The sequence below is a fragment of the Camelus bactrianus genome, chromosome 20, assembly GCF_048773025.1.
Source record: "Camelus bactrianus isolate YW-2024 breed Bactrian camel chromosome 20, ASM4877302v1, whole genome shotgun sequence".
NCBI classification, from domain to species: domain Eukaryota; kingdom Metazoa; phylum Chordata; class Mammalia; order Artiodactyla; family Camelidae; genus Camelus; species Camelus bactrianus.
In genome coordinates this window covers 36,814,136-36,838,534 of record NC_133558.1, presented here as the reverse complement: position 1 = coordinate 36,838,534, position 24,399 = coordinate 36,814,136, and the positions used below count along the sequence as shown (strand labels likewise).

Below are 24,399 nucleotides of genomic sequence, written 5' to 3'. Positions count from 1 at the left end.
CATGGATATGGTAAGTTATTTACCCTATTTTGAAATCACCGGTAAGAACTTAGAAATTCACTGGGTGTGCTACTCACCTGGGCAGGTGCAGGACCTGCTTCCTGGCCCAGGGATGGCTGGTGATCCGAGCTTAGCTTAACTGACGTGTCCTTTCACGACACTGGTGAGGACCGTGGAAGGAGCTTCAGCCACGACGTTCGGCAGCTGACTCAACTGAAAACTTGTTTTGATGTTCTGTCTCCAGCAAAGCCCAGGCACCTGCTTCACAGCCTGATGATCCTACTCCCCCTGGAATGACAGCATTTTTTTTTTTAACACATTGAAATACATTTGATCGTATACTCTTAACACACAGGAAGCTCACAGTGCATTACTTTTTGCCGTCGGATTGTCATTGCGTGTATCTCAGATGAAACATTTCTCTGTAACTGAAGAGTACTCTGAGATTGCAAGGCAAATTCTTACACATCTGAAAAACTGTTACCATTTGGGAGGTGATGGAGCATGATGGTTAAGCAGAATGGCTCCAGAACCAGTTGAGGTGTTATTTCGATCACAGGTATTTACCACGTGACTTTGGACAAATTCCTAAATTTCCCTGTACCTTAATTTCCTCATGTATTCAACACAACAGTACATACTTCATAGGGTTGTAAGAAATAAAGGATGTAAACATACACTTAGAAAAGTGACTTGGGCATTAGAAGTGCTCAGTAAATGTTAGATACTACAATTTCAATTGCAACTACTTACATCAACCTTTTCTTGTTACCATGCAACCAAAATAAATATGGAATTACATTAAACTGTAAGCTCGATATGCAACTGGAAACCCCATTTTTCAAGTTCATCCAACAGCTGAATTACTGCTGATTACTTTTACAACCTGTGAGACCTGCTGAGGGAGCAGAACAGAAGCTTCGTTCTGCTCTGTATTCACCCCACCAGCTCTGGCAGGGACTGAGCCAGGGAACAGTGGTGACAGTTACCTGGTCTGGCCCGAGGGCACTCCTGTCTGATGAGGCACAGGTAGGTGAACAGGTGATTCCAATACATTTGTTCTAAGGAAGGAAAAAGTGCTAGAGAAACGTATGGGATGATGCTCTGGACTGAACTGTGTCCCTCCCAAATTCTTATGTTGAAGCCCTAGCTCCCATGTGACTGTGTTTGGAGATGGGGCTTTTAGGCGGCGATTCAGGTTAAATGAGGGCATGAGAATAGGGTACTAATCCAATAGGACTGGTGGCCTTATAAAAGGAGGAAGAGGGAAATCTCCCTCTCTCTTCACTTGCACCTGTGGGAGGGAGGGCCATGTGAGCATGCAATGATAAGGCAACTGCCCGCCCGAGAGCCAGGAAGGCAGCCCACCCTGATCTCAGTACTTCCTGCCTCAGGAACTGAGAGCAAATACACTTCTGCTGTTAAAGCCTCTCTGTCTACAGTGTTTTGTGTGGCAGTCCAAGCCCAAGTTAAGCAGAGGAGGGTCGGGAAAGCCTCCCTAAAACAATTATAAACTGAAAGGTGAGGAAGCATTAGCAGATCACCAAGTCATGCTGAGGGAATGAAAATGAGCAAAGGCTGGGGGATTAGAAAATCCTGGAGAATTCTTAGGACAAAACCTAGGGAATACAAACCGTATTTACTTTCAGTATCTGCTTTTAAAGTTGGCATCTCAAGATGAAATGTTTCAGTAATTTATCATGGTATGTTATGTCTTAATGTATTTTTGCCTTGGACGAATTTGAGATTAACTCATAATACACCGATTTTTTTTTTTAAGAATGAGCAGGTGAATGATTTTCTCCTGCAAGTATATTTTGCACCGGAGTGGTGTATCAGCACGTTCCATGCAAGGACTTCTGGTGTAGTTACAAGGACATGGCGTCTGTAGTGAGGCAGCATAGGTTCGAGTCCCACTTTTCATAGGATGAGTCTTCAGAAAATCTATTTACCTCATTGAACTTAAATTTCTTCCTTTATCATATGGGGGGATATAAATACTATGTACCTAAGAATAAGGATTCGGATTATGAAAATTAAATGAGGTAAAACAAAAAAATTAATCCATGGAGTAATTCCAGAATAACCTGGAATTTACCAGAGCCACACAGAAAATGTGGGCTTAGCAAATTTTGAGATGAAATATTTAAAAACTCATTCAAAACATGTTATATTAGTGTAGCTAATCCTGATAAAGCTAATCTGGATCACTGCCATTCAGAGTGGAACTCTCAGCCTTCAGGGTAACATTTCAGTAAAGGCTCTCTTGCCCAGATTTTCCTCATCTTGGTCTAGAATGTCAAGTGGGAACAATTTAGGGGGAAAAAAATCAGCAAACCCTTGGGGTTTACAGTCTTGGGGTATTTGGTCTGTATTTTATTTTACTAGCTGTAGTTATATCAACTGTATTTTATTCCTGGTTCTTTGAACTTTACCAGATAATTATCTAATTTCCATCATGGAGAGATTTTCCATTGAGATGGAACTGAGGACCGTCCTTTGGTGCCCAGTAGAGGGCAGCAAAGTACACCTATACACGGCTGTACCCATGAACCACCTACAGTAGCTTGGTCTCATTCCATTAATCATATCAACTACCACTATGTATATTTAGCCCGAACATTTTCTCAGTTTTGTAAGTAGGGTTAGATTTATTTCCTTAAAACTTACTCATTCCAAAGAAGACAAAAAAATCACAAAGTTTTTATAAATGCAACACCTAAGCCACAGTGAATGGAGTTGTTTATATTTTGATGTCTTGTCTAACTTCTTTATCTTGGTATGATTTAGTTTATCTAATGAATGTTCAGATTGATGACTGTATTGTCAAGGGAGAGGTTCAAGCTCACGCCTGCTATTCCTCAGTTAGGATCTGGCTGTGCTGGGGGAAGCAGAAAGCTAGAGATTACAGTGAACAGCTACACCACACGTCCTTGTACATAGTACAGTACACTGTGTAAACTGTCAACACAACAAATCAGCAGCTCTGTGTCTAAAATATTAAGAGCTTATCTTTGAGGGCCATGGGGCATAAGGGGAAATAGGGAAACTCAAGAGTCTGTTGTTTGAAAAGATCAGATGTAAACTGAGCTTTTAGTTAACTGAGCTGCGAAGAATTTGTTTTAACAAAACTTTATCTTAAAAGCTACGCAGAGGGGGAGTGCCAAGATGGCAGAACAGAAGGATGCACAGCTCACCCCCTCCCACGAGTACACCGAGAGTTACATCTACAGATCCATCCATTCGCACAGAACACCTACTGAGCTTTGGCAGAACATCTTCTACTTCGAAATACAAGAAGATTCCTTACAAAACGCAGTAGGAGGAAAAAAAAAAGAAAAAAAGAAAAATGAAATTGGTGTGGGACCTGTTCTGTGGGGAGGGAGTGGCAAAGAAGGAAAAGTGCCCGCAGGCTGGGATGCCCCTCTCCAGCCGGGAGGTCAGCGGGGACAGAAGTGGCGCTTCCAGGGCTTAGAGGGGAAAACAGCGGCCACTTGGCGGACATAACTAGGAGAAATCGGCAGAGGGCCCCTGGGCTCCCCAGCCCTAGACGTGAGCTGGCAGGGACAAGCCGGGGCTGGCTGCTGGGGATAGGTGACGAACCTAGGGATAGTGCTGGGCTCACTGCACAGAGGAGCCTCAGGGGACTGGAGGGCGCTGTGAGCTCTGGCTGGGGGGCGTGCGGAACAGAACAGCCTGGGGCCCTGTAAAAAAGTGCCACTGCTGAGGCGCGTGGCGGGGAGGGGCATGATGCAGCCGTGCCATTGCTGCTTGGTCTGCTTGGCTCCGTTGTTGGTGTGCTCTCACGGGAAGAGGGGCAGGGCTCGGCCACAGCCAGTGCAGCAGCTGGTGCCCGATCCCGGGAGGAGGTGAGGCTGAAACCTGAATCCACATCCAGGTGGCCCACAACCTCCCCAGCAGGACTGAGATCTGTTCACAGCCCCAGGCAGAGGGAGCGGATTTGCTCCGTTGGCACCTTTGTGCACCCGCACCACTAAGATGAACAAGCCACAGGCGGAGCTCTGGCCCACGGCAGGGGCAGGCACGGCATTCACAACAGGCCTGTGTACCTGCCCGTGCACAGCAGGGCTGGAGTCTGCACTGACCCTGTGGTGTGCCGTGCATCCCTGTGTGTGACAGCATGCTCCCTGTGGTGGGTCCTAATGCCGGACATCAGCGGACCTGCACTGGTCGCTCTGCAGGTGCAGAACCTGGGGGACACCAGAGCAGGTCACTGACATTCCCATGACTAAGGCAGGGACAAGGGCAGTGTCAACAAAGAGTACTTTGTAAGCCTATGTAACAAGTGACAGAGAGCACCACAGAGGGCACTGCCCAGTGGACGTCTCCTGTGGAGGTAAACTTAGCAACTCTCCTTCCCAGCTGAAGCACTCTAACCCGGCCTACCACACAGTGCAGCTCAGACACAGGGCCACCAGCCTCTATTCCAACAACAGGGAGCAGACCGGCCCCTGTCAGGGCTCTGACAACCACAGAACAATAAAGGAGGCCATGCTCAACAACAATCAGGGCAGGATCTGATCACCACAACACCAATCACACCCCCAATCAAAGGGATGGCAGCCAATGTACATGGAAGAAAGATGTGTCAACCATCCATATAAAAACAGCCCTCGTGACGAAATTATTAGACACTCAGTCTACAGAGGAATGCTCCCACTTAAAATAAAAAACAGCCCTTCAAGACCACAGTAAATAATTGATACTCCTAAATCCATAGAGTCAGAGAAATATAAGTAAAATAAAGAAGCAGAGGAACCACTGTCAATTAAAAGAACAAGAGAAGTCCCCTGAAAGAATGAAAAATGAGGCAGACCTAGACAGTGTACTAGATCATGACTTCCAAAAGGGGGTGATAAAAGCACTGAAGGAGATAAGAGAGACTATGAATATTTTTTAAAAAAGGAATAGAAACTATAAAGAGGAGCCAATTAAAAACAGCGACTAAATGGCTGATACAAGAGCCAAACTAAAGGCAGTCAAAAGCAGCCTAGATAATGCAGAGGAACGAATAAGTGACTTAGAAGACAGCATAAGAAGTCACCCAAGCAGAAGAGGAGACAGAAAAGCAAGAAAGCAAGTAAAAATCAATGAAAGCAGTATAAGGGACCTATGGAATAATATAAAGCGTGCCAACCTACGCACAATAGGGATCCCAGAAGGAGAAGAAAAACAAAAGGGGATAGAAAAGGTATATGAAGAAATCATGACTGAAAACTTTCCAAAGCTAAAGAAGAAAACATATCCCAGTACAGGAGGCACAGAGGGTCTCAAACAAGAAGAATCCAAACAGACCTACACCAAGACATATTATAATTAAGATGGCCAAAGTTGAATATAAAGAAAGGATTCTAAAGGCAGCAAGAGAAAAACAAAGAGTTAGTTACTAGGAAACCCCCATAAGGCTTTCAGCTGATTTCTCTACACAAACATTGCTGGCTGGAATGGAGTGGCAAGATATACTCAAAGTCCTAAACGAGAAAAAGCTGCAATCTAGGATACTCTAACTGGCAAGACTATCCTTCAGAATAGAAGGAGAGAGAAAGAATTTCACATACAAGCAAACACTAAAATAAATCAGCAACACTAAACCCACCCTAAAAGAAATATTAAAAGGTCTACTCTAAATAGGAAAAAAGCAGGAAGCTATAGAAAGGAGAAAACTGCACTTGGAAATGTTAAAACTACAATGAAATGCAAGAGAATAAACATGAAGATGTAAAAAAGGACATTAAAACCATAAAAGTTGGGAGAGGGGACCAAGGAAATACTGATTTTTTTTCTTCTTCCTTTTTTTTTTTTTCGTTCTTTTCAGGATGTGTTTGAGCCTACATGACTACCAGTCTAAAGCAAACAGATATAGTAATGGTTTAACATACTTGAAAAACAGGGTAACCACAAATCAAAAGCATACAAAAGAGTCACAAAACCAAAAAGAAACCAAGCTAATACAAAAGAAAATTATCAAACCACAAAGTAAAACAAAAAGGAAAAGAAAGGATCAAAGGAGAAATACCAAATCAACCAGAAAACAAAGTTCAAAATGGCAATAAACACGCATCTATCAATAATTACCGTAAATTTCAATAGACTAAATCCTCCAATCAAAAGACACAGAATGGCAGACTGGATAATAAAACAAGAGTCTACAAGATGCTTCCTACAAGAGACCCACTTTACACAGATTGATAGAGGATGGAAAAAGATCTATTTCATGCAAATGTAAATGACAGGAAAGCAAGCGTCGTAATACTCGTATCAGACAAAATAGACTTTAAAACAAAGGCCATAAAGAGAGATAAAGAAGGACACTACATAACGATCAAAGCAGCAATACAAGATGAGGCGTTTACACCTGTTAACATACGTGCACCCAATATAGGAGCACCTAAATATAGAAACCAAATACTAACAGACACAAAGGAAGAAATTGATGGGAACACTAACAGAGGGAGACTTTAACACCTCGCTAACATCACTGGACAGGTCTTCCAGACAGAAAATTAATAAGGCAACAGAAATACTAAATGACACAAACAGTTGGACTGAAATGGTATTTTTAGGACATTACATCCCCCCAAAACAGAATATACATTCTTTTCAAGGGCTCATGGAACGTTCTCTAGGATAGACCACACACTCAGGCACAAAAGAAGCCTCAACAAATTTAAGTTCTGAACTTTCCTTAAGAATTATTAAGGGGGGAGGGTATGGCTCAGTGGTAGAGCACATGCTTAGCACACACCAGGCTCAATCCCCAGTACCTCCGTTAAAAATAAATAAACCTAATTACCCCTCCACCCCCCCAAAAAAGAGAAAAAAAATTATTAGAAAGGGGAGGAGCTTAGGCAACCATGTTTAACTCACAAGTCAGTCATTTGTGGCATTAAAAGGTAAACTGAGACACAGTAAAAATGTTAAGCATTTTCTTGAGCAGAGGTTAATCTTAACACAACAGCAACAAACTGTAAGTGGCTAGTAGGACTCCACGTATGGAACCTGGACAAACTTTTACCGAGAAGAGGTGGGAGCAAAGCAAGGAAATGATTTGATTGGCTTTCGCTGAAGCCACCTCCCTGGGAAAGCCTTGTGGCTGTTTGTGATTGGCTATCCTTAGGTGTCAATTCCTTAACTTTGAGGAGTTTCAGGCTTAGGTGTTGGTTTGCTTGGGAGAGGGGTGCCTTTAAGGCACTGAAGCTACTTGGTCTAATGGCCTCCTTGCTTCATTTATTGAACAGTGGTTATCCCACCCCTGCAATATAAGAAACTTCTTTCTCTGCAATATAAGAAAATAAGTATTTCCAGATCCAGAGATCCTGGAAAGAAATGTATTTAAGAATTTCTTATAAATGACAAGGGAATAAAATGATAAAACACTAAGAAAGTCAGGAGTATTTGAAGTCATTTCAGAAATACTGTTGGAAATGTATTTCCTTTTCACAAGACTCAAACTTTGGTACTAGAAAGAATTCACTGGACAGCTGAGCCTTTGAGGATTGCTCAGTGCTTTGGAAAAAGGGCTGTTTGGTCCTTTCACAACTGACAGGCAAAAGGGCAGAGGGCAGCTTGTTTGGTGAGGAGGAGAGCACATCCTCGAGGCAACGTGGGCGAGGCATGGGGGACTGGGAAAATCTACTGCAGGCACAGGTCAGAAAGGAACCAGTGAGGACACAGACTAGGGGTGATGGAGCTGGAGTCGCACTGCCACGGAGGAAGGCGTTCATCACAGTGGTGGCCTCACCTGTATTCAAAGGAAGAGCCTCTGTCACATAAGTGAAGAGATGAAGTGTAGTTGATATTTCCCTGTGTTTTATTTCTACAATTATGGGCCCAGGGAAATAGAATCTCAGTTTAAAAAAAATAAACAAACAAAAAAACGGGGAGACTAGAGAAGGGTAAGGAGTGGAGTACACTGTTAAAGGACTGCTTTTCTCACAAATCGTGGGAGTTAACATCATTTTTAGATACAAAATGTTATTGCAAATTAGCTTTTTATGTATGCAAATAAATAATGCAGAAGAAACAGGAAGTCTGTGGTTAAGAAAGGTGTTTGTTGAGGATAAAAGGAAAGAATGTTAAAAGTCAACAGATATTTTCAGAATTTATTTTCTTTTAAGATTTCAGAAACAGTCTTTATTTCTAATCTACCTGTACAGGGGTCCCTTGGATAATAAAATATTTAACTCCACTTAAGAAAATTTACTTTTCCTTTTTATAAGTGTTGCCAGCTAGTCCGGCTTTCGTTTTACTGACAAGTACTCCTTCTCACCTTATCAAGAAATGGGGTTCACCAAAACTGAATCAAGAAGAAACAGATGATTGGAATAGACCAACCATTAGAAGTGAAATAGAATCAGTAAAAAACAAAACAAAACAGAAAAAAACAAACAAACAAACCTCCCTGCAAAGGACCAGATGGCTTCACTGGGGAATCCTACCAAACATGCAAACTCATACCGACCCTTCTCAAACTCTTCCAAAAGATTTAAGAGGAGGGAATACTCCTAGACTCATTCTATGAGGCCACCATCACCCTGATACCAAAACCAGACAAAGACACTACCAAAAAAGAAAATTACAGGCCATTAACTTTGATGAACATAAAGGCAGAAAATTCTCAACAAAATATTAGCAAACTGAATCCAACAACATACAAAAAAGATCATACAGCACAATCAAGTTGTATTCATCCCAGGGACACAAGGATGGTTCAACATACATGCAAATCGATCAACAAAAGAAAAGTCAAAAGTCACATGATCATCTCAAGAAATGGGAAGTGGGGAAGATCTTTTGAAGCCTTCATAGGAATAAATGGTATCCATGTAGGAAAAGGGGGGAAAAAGATAGGTGGCTCTTACTGGTTTTATGCTGCATTATACTATGATTCTATTGTTCATTTTAAGGCAAACTCGTGAAAATTTTAGAAGCGTTAGCTCACGGAAGAGATGACTGCTGTCTCAGGAACACTCAGAGAGTGGAAGATAAATGCTGTTCTGTCTCCAGGAAGTGTCAGTGGCCCCAGACAGGTTCCAGAGTCCTCGGAACTGGGAGCGTAGGGAGCGTAGAATTCATGAGTTCTGTCAAGGAGGACAGTTACATTAGGAAGTCAGAAGAGAGACGTTAGTAATAGCAGTAATCGAATTACTGATTTCATGTCTTTGAAAACGTGCCCCCTTTGGTATTTACAGATTCCTTGGGCGGAGGTAATATTATTTTCATTTGAAAAATGAAAACACTGAGCTTCATATGATTAGACAGGATGAATCCAAGATTCAAGCCCACATCTGTCAGGCTCCAAAGCTCATGTTTTCAATCTGATTGTGACTAAAACGTGCTCTTTCTCTCTCTCTATCGCCCACGTTGCAATGCAATGTTTAGTTGGTGACCGGAGGCCATCTCATCATTCCATGGCTGTGTTCATCTAGCGGACTGTTTCACGGCCTTACAATTTATCTAGCTCAGCTGAAGACCTTGCTTGCTGTTTTCCCATCCTTTGCAGGATTCCTTCACAGTGACTATCCCAGCTCAATTTGGGGATCTCTCCCAAGTGTTCCCCTAATGTCCTATGCATTCCGTCATGATAGCCTTTTTGTTTTTAACCCTGTTTTGCAATTTTGTAATTGTTCTTTGTCAACACCCAGGCCTCTTCTACCAACCTCCCCCACAATGAGTCTGAACTTAAGGGCCAGCTTCATGCAGTGTTTGAAAATATGTACCTCTTACCAAGGCTTGATTTGAAATTATTTTTGAATCATATTTGTTAGTATGAAGATCATATAAGGGAGGGTAATGGTGGTGCCTACAAACCTAGGATGTTGGTGAGTAGAGTAATATTCTTAAAAGGGGACCTGGAACACAGATGAATCATCTTTGGCAAGAGAATGGCAATAATACCAATGCGGGACTGTGTTAAGATGCGAAAATTAATTTAAAAGTACAGAACAAGTGCCCAACCTATGGTGGATACCTGGTGGAGGTGAGCCGTTACTATGGTTACCACTGGATGTCCCAGGCTAGCTACCATTGCGTCATTTGTGACTAATCCCAAGGTTATCAGGACAAGTTTGACCCATACAGACAATTGGCAGATCTCATCTCAAATTTTGATCCTAACTCCTCCTCTAGTCCTCTGTGTAACAGAATTAAAGAAGCTTCTTCATAGGAATATCCTACCATTGAGTAACTGTAAACGTGTAAAGCAGAATTCCTCTTTTTGGCCCTTGCTGCTTTAATGCCATCATCACCATTAGCGGTACCTCCATTACCGCAGCCAACAAGGGAACGGCTCTTTTTTAACACTAACTAGACAGGCTGCATGCAATCCAGGCTGTGGCTTCTGTGCTCATTGCTTGCAGTGCCAACGGGCAATGCTGCTCAGTTCCTTTGCTTCCTGGAGGAGGTGATAACATTTTTCTCCTGAATAAATCCATCTGACTTGATGAACATTGCGTGGACTCAAACCTCATTGTGGCTGATAACTGCAACTAATTTTCCTATTTCATCCTCATGAAATTCATTCATTAAATAACTCCTTGGAAATCAGTAAAAATTCTCACTTTCTTCAGTGATTCTGGGGAAACTGGTTTTTATTCTTTGACTGAAACTTGCCATATCTAGATAAGAAATCATGTACTCAAAACATATTTTTTCCATTTAAAAATTTGTGAAAAACAAAAAGCACTATGTGATGTCTTGGTTAAAATCCCCAGATCCCATACTGTCTTCCAGTAAGTAGGAAAATAGGGCTTTGAAAAAGTTTAAACATTTCAGGCTAATTAAATGCCTTGAAAACGTTGAACACGAGGTAGAAAATTTGTCAGTTTGGGTAAAAAGTAGGGGAGTAGATAACAGGAAAAAAATACTTATGGTGCTAAGGAAAGTCATAATTCACAGTTTCATTTTTCTGATGTTTCATTTAATATTGGTGCTTTCTAAGGACATGACCACATTATCTAATTGTCAGTGGAATGATGTGGTTTTCTGGTGCCAAACACAGCATTCCACAAGACTAACCGCTGATGAAATTATAAGAGCTTGTTGAATATTAAGAGATTCTGGTCTTTTGGCATGGAAATTAAAGAGAAGTATTCAACCACATAACTTTTTATGCCTGTTATTATCTAATTTCTGCATTGGAAACTGGCAAAGAAACATCTTTTCCCAAATATATGTATTTATATGAAAATCTGTATAAATGCTTATGAAATGAAATCTGTACAGAACGTTCCTCAGTGGGAAGAAAATTCTGAAGGCAAACATAATTGTAATGGTTGTATTTCTGATACACAAAAGATCCTTCAAATAAAAATAAACAAATCAAAATGACTATTTCCCTCTCTCCTCATTTCACAATTTCAAAACTGCCTGAAATTGATCTGTATTCTATTTTTAATTGTTTTTACTTTATTTTTTTGGGGGGGTAATTAGGTTTATTTATTTACTTATTATTTAATGGAGGTACTGGGGATTGAATCCAGGACCTCATGCATGCTAAGCACGCCCTCTACTACTGAGCTATGTACCCTTCCCCCTGTATTCTAGTTTCCTATCTCGTCTTTCTCTTTCTCTCCTTTTCTTCCTAAAGTCCAAAATATAAGCTAAAGCTTGACTTTGTTTACTGTATATATTCAGTAAATAGGCTAACTTAAAAAAATTTAACTGAGGTATAATTTACACACAATAAAATGCATCATCCATTTTTAAGTATATATTTTGATAGGTTTTGACAAATGTATGTGACTGTGAAACCATCACCACAATTAAGCTATGGAATAATTTCATGGCCTCATAACATTTTCTTGTGCCTTTCTCCAGATAATTGACCCCTCATCCAGCTGTAGTAACCCCTAATTTGCTAATCACTACAGATTAGAATCTTCTCTTCCAGGGTGCCATATAAATGGAGTCATACACTATCTAGTCTTTTGTTCCTGGCTTCTTTCATTCTGTATAATGTTTCTGAGATTCATTCAGGATGTTGTGTCTACCAATAGTTTATTCCTTTTTTTTGTTGGTGAATAGTATTCCTTTGTATGACTCTGTATCATTTTGATAATTCATTCACCTGTTTAGAGGAAGCTGGGTTATTTCCAGTGCAGAACAACACTGAACACCACCGCAGTGAACACTCATTTACAAGTCTGTATAGAGATGTTTCCATTTCTCTTGGGTAGCAGGAGTAGAGCTACTGGATTAGACTGTAAGCATACTCTTAACTTTATAAACAACTGTATTTTCTGAATACAAGTCCTTTGTTATATATTGCAAATATTTTCTTCAAGTCTGTGGCTTGCATTCAATTTTCTTAATATAGTCTTTCAAAGAGTAAAACTTTAAAAATTTGATGAAGTACAATTTTTCTATTTTTTTTTAACATAGTCTGTGTGCTTTGTGTTTTATCTGAAAAATCTTTGCCTACCCTAAGATCTTATAGATTTTTTTTCCTTTCTTTTCTACTGGGATAGCATCATCCAACAGAAATTCTGCAGTGATGGAAAACTTCTATATCTGTAGCCAGTAGCCACACATGGATATTGGCATTTGAAATGTAGCTAGGGAAGCTGAGGAACTGAATTTTTAATTTAATTTGAATTTATCTATATTTGAAGAGCCACATGTGTCTAGTGGCTACTATACTGGACAATGCAGGCCTGTAAGTTTTCATATTTTCTAGCTTTTATGTTCAGGCAGGTCTATGATCTATTCTGAGTAAGTGTTGTGCAGCGGTCAGCAAGATTCAAGATGCTGTCGTTTCCCTGTTGAGTAACTGGCAAATTTGTCAAAAATTGATTGGTCATAAATGTTCCATTGATGTATATGTTTGTCCTTAGGCTGATACCACACTGCCTTAGTTTATCCTGTTGGAAGTCTTGTCTGCTTCACTCCCGCAGCTGGTCCCCGGATGGAACAGGTCTGATTGTTGCAAGTTCTTTTTACCCAACTGAAATCTGCTTCTTGGTAATTGCTACCCATGGCTGCAGACTCCGCCCGTCACATTCCTTGCTAGGTGACTCATTCATTTATTTGAAAACAGCTCTCATGCTTCTAGGAGTCTTCTATCTCCTAGGCTACATATCTTCCTGAGTCATTCCTTGTAGGGTAATTTTCCAGACATCATGCCACCCTAAGACACTCTGGACACGATCTCACAGTCAATCAAAATGCTTGACTTTCTATCACAAGAAGTTTGACAAACCAAAGGCTTACCTGTACTGTATTTGCGTAATGAGATTCTTAAATCGAAACATTATTAAATGTTTATGTTGCCAAAAGGAAAGTTTCAAATCAATGATCTAAGAAATTACAAAGAGAAGACAAAATTAAACCCAAAGCAAGTAGAAGGAAAGGAATAACAAAGAGCAAAAATCAACAAAATAGAAAACAGGAAAACAGTAGGGAAAACGCAATGAAACCACATCTGCTCCTTTGAAAACAACAAAACATCTATTTAATGGAGAATAAAAAAGACACAAATTACCAGCATCAAGAGTCAGAAAAGGGCTACCACAGCGGACCCTAGTAAGAGAACACTGTAAACATCACGCCCACAAACTGCACAACTTCGGTGAAATGAACAAATTCCATGCAAGACAGAAACTAACAGAGCCCCCTCTGGAAGAATCAGATAAGCTGGTTAGTCTTATATTTACTAAAGAAAAGGAATTTACACTTAAGAAAAAGTTCTCGTAGGGACTACCACTTCTGGAAGATGGAGTAGACGAACTTTTCCCTATTTCTCCTGCTCAGTACAATTAAAACCCCAGGGCCTTATATACACAAAACAAACATAAACTCGGAAGGCAGAGGGAAGGAGGCAGATCAGCCAGGGAACTCAGGCCCCGAGGAATGACCGTGATAGTTCCTGGGGCTCTCTTCTTCCTCATATATCCCAGAGTTAGCTCTGGAGGAGTGGGCAACACAGAAATGCCAACAGGCACAGACCGGGAGCAGTTCCAAGGAGAGTGGCTCTCTCTGACAAGAGGACCAGGGACAGGCTGCTGAGCAGTCCAGACTTGTATGTGATAATCATTTGGCTACAGCCAACCCCACAGGACACACTGTGGTCCACCCCACCCATCCCAGCAGGGCCCAGGGGGAGCCTAGGCTGATGGTAATTAGGTACCCACCCCATCCCTGGTGTCAGTGGAGGTCATGCAGGGAGTGGTAAGAAAGCACCCTTGTCTCACCCTACCCCCACCCCCCCAGTATCAACTCGTATCAACAGACCTAGGGTGGGGAACCTGGACTCCCACCCTCACCTGAGATGTCCATAGGACACCTGTTGTAACAGAAGATTCTGAGTCTCATGCCCAAAATGTCCAGGTTCATTCAAAAATCACTTGTACCAACAACCAGAAAAATCTCAGCCTGAATGAGAAAAAAAGCAATCATTTAGAAGTTGACACTGAGATGACAGATTTTAGAATTATCTGAGAACGACTCAAAGTAGAATCATAAAGTATTTCAATAAAAGTTATGAACATGCCTGAAACACATGAAAAAATGAGAACTCAGAATAATATAGAAGATATTAGAAGAACCAAATGGAAATTTTTGAACTGAAAAATAAAAAAACATAGAAAAAACAAACAAACAAACCCTGACTGGAAGTGCTCTACAGAAGAGTGGAGAGAAGAAAGAAAAGACTCAGCGAACTTAAAGATAGAATAGAAATCACCGAATCTAAAAAACATGAATGGGGGGAGGGAATGGCTCAGAAGTAGAGTGCATGCTCAGTGCTCAGTATGCAGGAGGTCCTGGGTTCAATCCCCAGCAGCTCCTTTAAATAAATAAATAAACAAACCTAATTACCACCCCCCCCAAATTAAACAAGTATGAACAAAGTTTCAGGAAATGTGGGGCTGTAATAAAATATCTAACATTTCTGTTACAGAGTCCTAAAAGGAAAGAGAAGTTATGGCTGAACAAATAATGTCTGTAAGAATAAATTTTAACCAAAGAGGTGAAGGATACGTACACTGAAAATTATAATATTTTGATTAAAAAAACTGAAGATGACACAAATAAATGGAAAGGTATTCTGTGTTCATGGATTGGCAAAATTAATACTGTTAAAATGTCAATACTACTCAAGGCAATCAACAGATTCGATGCAATCCTGACCAGAATTCCCATGGCATTTTTCACAGAAATAGAACAAATAGTCCTAAAATTTGTATGGAGCCACCCAAGACCTCCAACAGCCAAAGCACCCTCGAGAAAGAAAAACAAAGCTGGAGGCATCCCACCTCCTGATTTCAAACTATATTACAAAGCTGTATCATAATCAAAACAGTATGGTATTCATATGATACCACTTATATGTGGAATCTTAGAGAAAAGACACAAATGAACTTACAAAACAGAAACAGACTCACAGACATAGAAAACAAACCTATGGTTACCAGTGGAGAAGGGGTATGGGAAGGGATGAATTGGGAGTTCGAGATTTGCAGATACTAAGATTACAACAAACTAAAAAACTTCTGCACAGCAAAGGATACCATCAACAAAATGAAAAGGCAACCTACCGGATGGGAGAAAACATCTGCAAATCATGTATCTGATAAAGCACTAATATGTAAAATATGTAAATACCTCATACAACTCAATAGAAAAAAATTGAAAAATGAGCAGAGAATCTGAACATACATTTTTCTAAAGAAGACACAGATAGCCAGCAGGTACATGGAAAGGTCCTCAACATCACTAATTGTCAGGGAAATGCAAATCAAAGCCACAGTGAGCTGTGACCTCACACCTGTTAGGACGCCTATGATCAAAAAGACAGGAGACAACAAGTGTTGAGGAGGATGTGGAGACAAGGGAACTGCACTGTTGGTGGGAATGCAAACTGGTGCAGCCCCTAGGGAAGACAGTGTGGAGGTTCCTCAAAAAATTAAAGATAAAAATATCATATAGTCCAGGATTTCTACTTCTGGGTATTTATTGGAAGGAAAACAAAATCACTATCTCAAAAGGATGTCTGCACTCCTATGTTCACTGCGGCATTATTCACAGTGGTCAAGACATGGAAACAGGTTAACCTAAGTGTCCACAATTGATGAATGGATAAAGAAAATGTGGTATATATATACACATACATATATATATATATATATATATATATATATATATATATATATATATATATATATATTTACAATGGAATATTATCCATCCATAAAAAAATAAGGAAATTCTCTCATTTGTGACAACATGGTTGGAACTTGAGAGCATTAGGCTTAGTGAAATAAGTCAGACAGAGAAAATACTGTATGATTTCATTTACATGTGGAATTGAAAATAAAACAAAACAAACCCCAAAGTCATAGACACTGAAAACAGACTGATGGCTGCCAGGCGTGGGGGGTGAGGAGACAGGAAAAAGGAGTGAACGTGGTTAAAAAGAAAAATGAAAAAAAGAAAAAAAAAAAGAAATGGTGCCTGAACATTCCCCCAATTTGTCAAAAGATACAAATCTACACATTCAAGAAACTAAATGAGGCCAAGTCAATTTGGGGGGAAAAAGATCTGTCTTTTCCATAACAGATGCAGGGACAATTGGTATCCAGGTGCAACAGAATGAAGCTGGGCCCCTTCCCTGCATCACACACAAAAGTTAACTCAAAATGGATCATCCATGGAAGAACTAAAACCATAAACTCTTGGAGGAAAACACAGAAGTAAAAACGAAACCAAAATAAACCCCCGACTTTTGTGCTTCAAAAGGCAGTATCAAGAAAGCGAAAAACCCACAGCCCACAATTTCCTTCAGGGAAACACAGAGTACGCCACGTGAGATATATTTCACACTGATTATATACCCCAGTAATTCCACTCCTAGGTATTTACAAAGAGTAAGAAAAACTGATGTCCACACCCAAATCAGTATGTGAGTGTTTACAGTAGCTTTAATCATAATTGCCAAAAGCTGGAAACAATCCAAATTCCCTTCAACAGATGAATGGATAAGCAAACTATGGCACAACCACACCACCGAACACTACACAGCAATCACAAGGAACACACACACAAGCCCACGGACGAATGTCGGGTGGGTTACACTGAAGGAAGGCAGCTAGACTCAAAAGGTCAATGTCGAATAAAGCCGTTCTGGAAAGTGCAAAATCAGAGCGCTTGCCTGGGGCTGGGCTACAACAGGAGTGCTTCCTGGAGTGATTCAATTCATATCCTGATGACAGTCACAGATTGCCCGAATTTGTCAAAACTAAGAGAATGACACATCAAAATGGGTGAATCCAGTGCTATAACCTTTAATGAAAAAATATGAAAATGAATCTACGTATATATATGCATGACTGGGACGTAATGGTGTATGCCAGAAATTGACACCTTGTAACTGACTACACTTCAATTAAAAAAAAAGAATGGTACCTTATGTAAATTATAACAATTAAAAAGCTAATACAAATTTAATGTTTGATTTAATATTTGTCTCTCGGCTTAATCCTTGCTGTTTGTGCCTCAGCCTTCAAAACTTTGAATCCTGATTCTGAGTTCAAGGAGCTCTTCTCCTAAGCTCTGGGCCAGCTACAAACACCACTCTGTCTGTGCCTCCACCTGTCACTGATAAAGCACTGAACCTGTCAGGGCGGCAGGGAGAACCACGTGTGGCTTCCACCAACCCACGAAGCAGAGCTTTCCGAGTGGGCTTGCTGAATTAGGTAAGAAGCCACGTGGCTACACCACTGTCCATATCATATTTCTGGGCCACATGCCTAGAAATACGTAATAAAGGAGAAAGGTGTAGTAAAGGAGTTAACCAAGGGCCTGGGTGGCACTCCACAACAGGGACACGTCCCTCCTCTAAGCTGGGAATCTATACAGGTCTTTTCCCAGGGACTAGAACCTGCCCTTTTTATTCCTTTAAACCAAAATTTTAAAGTCTTTGGCACTTCTACTTGCCAGGATTTGTAAGAGATTACCAAGTAGGTCCTCCCATGGAAACATTTTTTTCTGAAAAAAACAAACAAACAAAACAAACAACACCCCTGTGTCTTAGGCTTCCAATGTCTCTGAATGATTCTTGCTGCACTTTTTCCGGATTGAAGACCATTCCTATTAGCACTTCAGCGCCTACCCAAAAGTAGGAAGCATGCTCTGTTCTTGGTAATCTGTTTAAAAACACAGTTCAGTGATGGCGTATTTTTTCGTTTGAATTTTTTTTTTTAAGTGGAGAGACTGGGGGTTGAACCCAGGACCTCGCGCATGCTAAGCATGCACTCTAACACTGACTTATATTCCCCATCCTTGTTTGTTTTTTAGACTTTCCTCTTTCCTTGACATTTTTCCAAAATTCTTCCTAGTACTGTTCTATGAAAGAAACCAGATCAAATACCGACTTTCAAGCAAGTTTTTCACTCTCTCTGCTCCATTCTCTCGTGTAAACAGGGAATGACAGCACCGACTGCATGGTAACATTAAGTGAATGTATGTGCGGGGCCTAATTCAGTGTCTGGAATAGAGCAGGCCCTCCATGAACAGCAGCTGTTATCATGTTGTGTGTTCTATTTATACTCAGTGTTCTTCGCCCCTTTTTGTGTCAGGCCTTGTACATTTTGAGCTCTTTGGCATTTCCTACGTACTGACCACCATGTTTACTTTCACATTTAAAATTTCCCTTCTTCCTTTCTATTCTTTGCTAGGACAGCTGCAACTATTTCTTTGTCTTCATTTAGCTCCTCTGCATGTAGCAACAAACCATTGTTACAAACAAGCAGTCTCTGGTCACTTCCTTGCTTCGTTCCTCCCATGGCCTCTCAACGCATCGGATATAAGATCCTCTTTCCTTGGGGCCCTTGCAGAAGCTGGTCGATGGCTGCTTTCTCTTGCAAAAAACAAATTTCAGGTGTGATGGCCTCGCCCCCTCCCTTGGACAGAGGACCCCTTCCCTGACTTGCTCCTCTGCTCCCCAGCTCTTCCCTGTTTGACCTTGAGTTTCCACTTAAAGGTTAAATCCTCAGAGAAACACCTGCTTCCTAACCCAATACCTGGTAGGCCTGGCCCGTCGCACTGAACTGCAAGCTCTGTGATGGCAGGGAACACACCCTTTCTCTGCCTAACGCGGTGCTTGTACTTAAAGGCACTCGAGTATCCGCTACATGAAAATTCAGAGTTGCTGAGATGCACCTTTGGATACGCGGCACAGGAAATAACACATGTAACAGTAAAATGTTTGAGTTGAGCAGAAATACAAGAATGTTCATCACACATTATTTAAAACAGTGAAAAATGAGAATCTTAAAAGTCTAACAATACAGCAGTATCTTATTTTATGAAATAACCTATAATGGATATTTCCACTGAAATATTTTAAGGGGGGGAAGAATATAGGTCAGAGGTAGAGCTTGTGGTTAGCATGCATGAGGTCCTGGGTTCAATCCCCAGTACCTCCATATAAATGAATAAATACCTAATTACCTGCCCCCCCTCAATATTTTAAAACTATATGACATGAAATAATGCTATGGTAAGTAAGAAATGGATATAAAACTGTGTATGTAGAATCCTGGTGTCTTAAAAAAGAAGAGCTATCTATATCCTTGTGAACATTTCTAAAATAACATGATCTTAAATAGTGTATTTAAAATCTCTCCACTTAAGAGAAAAGTTTCCTGTGTTGTCCAAGCTATTAATCGACAAACAAGCATCTAAATAACAATGTGTCATGCTAAGTATGACAGATGTGAGCAGAGAAGCCTCAGGACAGTCTACTTGGCGCTGTGGCCCCTCTGCTGCAAGACCCCGGAGCCCGCCCAGAGCCCGGGTTACCTGGTTGTTGACGACGGCGTGGATGCGAGTCTTGCAGGATGGCAGGTCGCTCAGGGGGAAGGTCTCGTAGATGACGCCCTGGCTGGCAAATGCCGCACCCAGTGCGGAAGGCTGGGCACCACCTGCAGATACACAAAGGAGACCCCAAATCCAACAGTCCTGATCACCAGGTCCACATGGCATGCTGGAGATTAAGTCACAGTCTGCTTTTCAAAAAATGAAATATTCTGAGATAATTTCAAACTGAGGAAGAAAACGGCAGGAACACACAAAGCCCTCCAGGCCCCCCCAACTTGTGAGTAGCCCAGTGAGCCCGCTCCAGGCCTGCACCCCCACCGCCGCTCCAGCTCCCGCCGCACAGCCAATGCCCACCGCCCTGAATCCACCCTGACGACCCTCTCGTCAGGGAAGCAACGCTGGGCGGGACCCTGTCCAGCCCAGACCCCACGTGGGGTGTGCGGTCAGGGCCACGGCTCTTCAGCCCCTCCCACCTGGGGCAGCGCCTCAATTCTCCCATCTCCACGCCCCGGACAGACCCAGGCCTTCCATGGTCCTTTGTGACCAGACCCAGGAAGAGCGCCCTCCACACCAGGAGACACCAGGGCTGGCCTGCTCCGCGTGGACTGGAGGACGTTAACCTGGATCACCTGGACAGGCAGCTGTCTCTGTTTCTCCCTTTAAACTGACCATTTCTCCCTGGTAACGAGAACGAGGAGAACCTTTACACCTTGTTCCTCAGCACGCCCCAGCCGGGCAGCCTCAGGAGCACCTCACGGGTACCACCAGGTGTCACTCCCTTATGCACTGGCGTTCTGCAAGAGTCTTGTCTTCCTGCCTTTTCTTTCTTTGTATTAATATGCACTCAAGTTTTATTCAACAGGTTGTAAGTGACTAGAAGTTACGTTGATGCTCACATTGTCCCAGATACGGCGTGGGAGCCCCGTGCCGTCTGGACAGGCCCCGTGATTCACGGGGGCCTCCCTGCTTTCTGGCATAAGAAGATTTCATGCTGCACGGCTCCTGCCCAGCCCCAGAGTCAGACGTTTCCCTAAGGAGCCCGGCTCCTTCAGGAGAGGACGATACTGAAGACTTATCTGTGGGCTCATTGCTACCAGCATATCTGCCCTTCTAGGCCCGTTCAGCACAGAACTAGCTCATGTACACAGATGTTTTTAAGTCTCTGGGTACATACTGTGTAACTACCACACCTCCAATCCCAATCCTTTTCCTAAGCCTTCCTCCTTCCACATTTATAAACACCTCCTACACCGTGAGACGCTCTGTTCCCATGGCCCTCGGTACATCACCCACTGGCTGGGGCCCCACGTCCCTGCCACCCCGACTTCTTGATGCCCTCTTGCTGTGTGTTCTCAGCTTTTCAGGGACAAAATCTAGATTCTTTCCTAATAGAACCCCATGCGTCCTGCCTTGGTGGATGCAGGGATGCTCTCGAGGACAGGTGGATGGTGGACACGAGTGTTGCATTTGCACAGGGACCTCAGAGGAGGGCAGCTTTGCCAGGCCATGTCTTCCTGACCACCAGGATGTGTCTCTTCTCTGCAGAGCCTTCTTTGTACTATCTTTGGGGCTAGTATCCCCTCGCTGTGAAGCTGCACTGTGCCCCTTGCCAGGCTTCACGCTGTCCCTTGTGTCCCCTCAGTGTGGTGCTGGCTGCTGAAATCACACATGTCTGGCAGTGGCCCAGTGGCCCGTCTGGACCCTGGTAGGCTGCCCGCCCTGTGGCCCTGCTTTCGCACACAAATGCCCCCACGGCCACGTCAGCCCTGGGCCAAATGGGGTCAGGCTTAGCCTTGCACAACGTAATGGAACAACCTTGGCCACCTTTATAGAAATTACATAGTTTTTCTGAAACGCTGAAGGTTATGTAACAAGGATGCCCACTCCCTGAATTCGGGATTTAACAGAACTCAGGTAATTGCCCAGGGGTTTTGGGAAGGTCTCTAGGAGAGGAGGTGTGAAGGACTGGTGGGGTCTGGACCTCCTGCTGAGCACAGGCAAGGGTTGGAGCAGCTCAGGTAGAGGGGTGGGGCTGAGGGCCTTGAAGGATGGGGCTCTCTGCACTGCCAAGGGCACACTGTGGACAGGGCTGTTCCCTGGCGACCACAATGGGCTAACCAGCCTCTCCTGGCCTCACAGGACTGGTTGGTGTGATTATTTGAAACGTAAGACATCCTCCTGGCTTTTCTCTAGTTATTTTATTCCTTTCTAGGATGTATCCAGCATTCTGAGCAAGTGATGATCGAGGGGCTTTTTGTCTGTAAGTTGTGAATACGGATGTCACACAAAGTTCTCTGAAATCTCATTTCCCTACTCTGCCCTAAATGCCCAAGCAAGTGTCCAAGCCAAGGACAGTGGAAATGCTGGAGGCACTGGTCACAGATGCTGGACTCCTCCTCATCCCTCCCCTGCCACTGTGTCATCGGTGGTCCCGGGGTCTGCAGGGGAGGACCCTTTCTGCCTACTTGGAGTTTCTGTGGCACCGTCCAGGTCTCCAAGCCCATGGAAGTAACTCTCCTGTCCTGACATCCTCCCCAAGGGCCACAGTCTCTCTGTAGTGGAGGAACCACTTCCTGTCCCAAATGCCACCTCCACCCAGATCCTGTTACCTTCTAACTCTGCAAGCACAGAAGTAACAGACTTGCAGTGTCTTCAGTGACAGAACCTGGTAAATGAATAGTTGGTTCTGCCTCTAAAAAGTCTGAGCTCCCTCCAGGGCATCCCTGGGCCAGGCTGTACCCCACCCACCTCCTCCCTGCTCTGCCCCGAGCACCTCCCCAGCCCACATCCATCTTTGCCCCATCTTTCATCTCGAGAATGTTCTTCCCTTTCTATCTACCCAAATCCTGCTATTTTTTCCATTACATATGACAGCTCCCTGCTCTATGGATGAGAGATTATTCCACCTTCTAATTCACACCTATACATCCCCCTTCTGAAGTTCTTTACCAGTTAACTTGCAGCTTTTCATCACACTGTGTATGTTCCACTAGCTCCTCACATATGGCTGTTCTAGGAAGGACAGATGCTTGGGAGCAGGGTGGTGACGCCTCCCACGAATGCACATGCAGACACTGCAAAAAAACCTGTTTTTTCTGATTGCTCGGCTTTGAGGTTATCGTTAGTGAGAACTATACAGTTTGTTACAGATAGATGTCTATCTTGAGATTCAACAATGACCGATGACAACAATTAACGGCCCACGGAGGATTTCCACGCACAAGCAGGCTGGCTAAACGCATTAAGCATTCACCATCACACACCTGGAAAATGCTGGTCCCAGGGCCACCCAGATCTCCAGCTGCTCTCCATCTCTAAACGGTGCCGCCCTGATACTGACTCAACCATGTCTCCCTCATATCTGTCAGTTTTGTAATTCCTCCTTCAGGCTCACCCCTCTTCCTCTAGACTCTCTTCCTGTTCAGTGACAATGCCTCTTTGTCCATCCTGCTACTTTGCAAGACTGGCTTCTCCACTGGTGTAGTAACAATGCACTAGCTAACAAACCACTAGCTCTGGTGGTCACAGCTTGTGAGAAAGCACATCTGTAAGCAGGACTGTCTCACTACTGCTGCTCTTGCAAAGTCCGTTCAGAATATTTCGTTAAATTCCAGAAACGTGAGGTCTGAGATGTGCCTGGGGCCCTGAGTCTGTCCTGGGTCTTTTGGTGTCAGGGCTGCCCCTGGCCAGTCCCCTCAGAGTCCCCACAATAAAACTGCTCAGCTTTGGTCTTGCCCGTCCCCACGGGATCGGAGGCCTCGAGGTGGGAAGGGTTCACCACCAGCGACAGGGTGACGTTCCAGTAGGTCACATGGTTGATTCGCTGGTGATTCATGCCCAGGTGGTACTTCACGTCTCCAAACCCTGAGAGCACAGTGAGTCTTTATCCCGGGCAGGGAGATGCTTACTCTTTACAACAGCCCTGTCCTGTGTGATTCCTATTCCCAGAACCCCCATTCCTAGAAGGATGGGAAGGCTTTTCCCAGAATGGTTCCCACTGAGGGCACAGGGAGGTCCCTCAATCAGAGAGACACGTGCCCATCCCCAGCGGGGAGGACCGTGGGGGGCTGCCAGGCCTCTGGCCTTCCTTTTCTCCAAGAGGTCGCCACTGGCCACTTTTCTGAATGTTATGGAAGACTCCAGGCCCTGGGAAGTCTTTCCCAACAAACAAGTGGCGCCAGGGGCTGGTGTGCGCTGGGGCTATGCTCTCAGTTTCTAAAAGAAATCAGGTGTCTCACCTCATCAGCTGCCTCGAGCTTTGAGTCGAACTGGCAGAAAATCTGTTCCAGCTCCTTCCTGATGACGTTTGCAAGCACGCCCAGCCGCCCCCGGGACACACCGGGGTGAACAGGCAATGCTGCACCCCGGGCAGCAGGCAATGCTGTCTCCCCGCCTTTCCCTGCTGAGGGACAAGGCAGCACCTCAGTCTGCAGCCCGAGAGGAGCTGAGACCAGAGCTGATGTGGGACTCAGCCTCCGCCTGCCGGGCACACGAGGTCATGACGGGGGTGAGATGAAGAGAGAGAGAAACCGGAGAAACACTGGCAGCCTTCGGGGAACGCTC

General features: G+C 43.3%; 1 long non-coding RNA gene across 1 annotated transcript; it reads right to left on the bottom strand.

The window, feature by feature from the left end:
* Nucleotides 1–74: 74 nt before the first annotated feature.
* LOC141574155 (uncharacterized) lies at nt 75–24,399 on the bottom strand. Its single transcript, XR_012500830.1, has 4 exons — nt 24,075–24,399; nt 19,819–19,940; nt 8,963–9,101; nt 75–288 (listed from the first exon to the last, which is right to left on the bottom strand). It is a non-coding gene; the product is annotated as an uncharacterized LOC141574155 (long non-coding RNA).